The following is a 2988-nucleotide window of genomic DNA, read 5'->3' on the forward strand; positions in this document are numbered from 1 at the left end:
GATTATAGAAATTCGAGTTGGGATTATTTTGCTGCTTGGTATAATTACTGACATATTGTGCAAACTCCGTGTTCAGTCCACACCTCTCCTTAAGATGATTTCCTCCACATAAATCACATGATGCCACAGTTTCTTGAGGTGTATGAATTCCACTTTGAGCTAACTGCTTAGTCAAAGCATGTACCTGAGCAGTCAAAGCAGATATTGCATCAATTTCATAGACACTTGCAGTCCTTCTTTGAGGAGTCATATCAGGATTCCATTGATAATTATTGGAAGCCATGTCTTCAAGTAAGGTGTAAGCATCATCAAATGACTTATCCATAAGTGCTCCACCTGCACCAGCATCTATGATTGTTCTCGTGTGTCCCAATAAACCATTATAAAATGTCTGTACCTGCAACCAATCGGGAATACCATGATGTGGACATCGTCGTAATAGCTCCTTGTACGTCTCCCAAGCCTCATACAAAGTTTATGAATCTTGTTGCATGAATGAGGTAATGTCGTTCCTCATCTTTGCAGTCTTTGCAGGTGGGAAAAATTTTGCAAAAACTTTTTGTGCCAAATCAGCCCAAGTAGTAATGGATCCCTGCGGCAATGAACTCAACCAACTCTTAGCTTTATCTCAAAGAGAAAAGGGAAAGAGCCTTAATCTCACTGCATCATCGGACACCCCATTGAACCTCAAAGTGTCACATATCTCTAGAAAATTACTGAGGTGTTGGTTGGGATCATCATTTGGAAAGCCTCCAAATTGAACAGATGTCTGAATCATCTGAATTATGGATGGTTTGATCTCAAAATTATTTGCCTGCACTGTTAGTCTCTGAATGCTCGAGCTAATCCCATCCACCTTAGGCATAGCATACTCTCTCAATTTTTTATGTTCTTCTTGCTGAGCCATTAGTTCCTTTTCGCCTTCACTTGATAATTTGACTTAATCTAAATGGCTAGATTCACCTCTCTTTGCTTTTCTTAAACGAGAAATAGTTTGCTCAATTTCCAAGTCAAGTGGAATAGATTCAATGCCCTTGGATCTTGTGTTCATGTACTAGCCCATTTCCCTGCATGAGTAAAAAAAGACAAAATAAATAAATAAATAAAAGGTCCAAATTATAATTAATTGCAATTGGTATTAATATTAAAAGAAATAGTAAACACAATCCCCGGCAACGGTGCCAAAAACTTGTTCGTGATTTTATATAATCCACGAATAACACGCAAGTATACGCGGTCAAGACAAGTAAAGTGATGAATAAGTTATCATTCCCACAGAGATTGGTTACTAACCTTTTAAATACTAAAATTATTCACAATTAACTATATTTGGATAATTGATTAATTAATATAATTAATTAATATATAACTAACAATTAAATAAGAATTAAAAATCAATTGATTAAGACCTAGGGTTTTCTAAATTCACCTAGCAAATTCACTTTATCAAATTACCTCAATTTTTGGTTGATTAGATTACGAACTATATCAATGGAGCACTCTAATTTATTTGTTAGCCTATGTCTAGGTCTAATAAATTTATTCAACTAACCTAACTCACTATATGTCTATGTGAATTAGATTTAGAAAACACATTAAGAATAAGTACTTATTATATGAAAATATTCATTACAAATATAATCACAACACTACAAAAAAATTGATTTTTAGCGGCGATTTTTTAGCGGCGATTTCTAAAACCGCCGCAAAAAATGAAATTTTGCGACGGCTTGCAAACCGCCGCAAAATACTATTTTAGCAGCGGTTTTTTTTACATTTTGCGGCGATTTTCAAAAAATCGCGGCTAAATTTAGAAAATAATTAAATAATTAAAAAATAAAATTTAATTTAGCGGCGCTTTCTGAAAAACCGCCGCTAAATTCAAAAATTATTAAATAATTTAAAATTAAAATTAAATTAATATTTGCCACGGTTTTAAAAACCGCCACAAAATTCATTAAAAAAATGTAATTTAGCGACGGTTTCTGAAAAACCGCCGCTAAATTCAAAAATTATTAAATAATTTAAAATTAAAATTAAATTAATATTTGCCGTGGTTTTCAAAACCGCTGCAAAATTCATTAAAAAATTTAATTTAGCGGCGGTTTCTGAAAAACTGCCGCTAAATTCAAAAATTATTAAATAATTTAAAATTAAAATTAGATTAATATTTGCGGCGATTTTCAAAACCGCCGCAAAATTCATTAAAAAAATTAATTTAGCGGCGGTTTCTGAAAAATCGCCGCTAAATTCAAAAATTATTAAATAATTTAAAATTAAAATTAAATTAATATTTTAATTTAAAATAAAAAAAATTAATTTAGCGGCGGTTTCTCAGAAACCGCTACTAAATTAAAAGATAATTAAATAATTTATAATTAAAATTAAATTAATATTTGCGGCGATTTTTCAAAATCGTCGCAAAATTCATTAAAATATTTAATTTAGTTTTCAAAAAAGAAATTTTCCTCCAAAACTTGCATTAATAATTTACAATTAATATTTATTGTATTAATAATTTATATTTTATAATTTGCATTAATAATTTAAAATTTTCAATTGCTTTGAAATAATAAGTAGTAATAAAATTTTTCTCCAGAATTTGCATTAATGATTTACATTTAATACTTATTGCATTAATAATTTACATTTTGTAATTTGCATCTTTATATATATAAAAGAAGGATAATTTTCAAAAAGAAATTTTCCTCCAAAACTTGCATTAATGATTTACAAATAATACTTATTGCATTAATAATTTGTATTTTGTAATTTGCATTAATAATTTAAAATTTTCAATTGTTTTGAAATAATAAATAGTAATAAAATTTTCTCCCAAATTAATGATTTGCATTTAGTACTTATTGCATTAATAATTTACATTTTGTAATTTGCAGCTTTATATATATAAAAGTAGGATAGTCTTCAAAAAAGAAATTTCCCCCCAAAACTTGTATTAATGATTTACAAATAATACTTATTGTATTA

The 2988-nt window shown here is 29.0% G+C and overlaps 1 non-coding gene across 1 annotated transcript; it reads left to right on the forward strand.

Moving 5' to 3' along the window:
- Window positions 1-413: 413 nt before the first annotated feature.
- LOC127789388 (small nucleolar RNA R71) lies at window positions 414-520 on the forward strand. Its single transcript, XR_008020564.1, has one exon. It is a non-coding gene; the product is annotated as a small nucleolar RNA R71 (small nucleolar RNA).
- Window positions 521-2988: the final 2468 nt, after the last annotated feature.

This window comes from Diospyros lotus, chromosome 13, assembly GCF_014633365.1.
Source record: "Diospyros lotus cultivar Yz01 chromosome 13, ASM1463336v1, whole genome shotgun sequence".
Classification (NCBI taxonomy): domain Eukaryota; kingdom Viridiplantae; phylum Streptophyta; class Magnoliopsida; order Ericales; family Ebenaceae; genus Diospyros; species Diospyros lotus.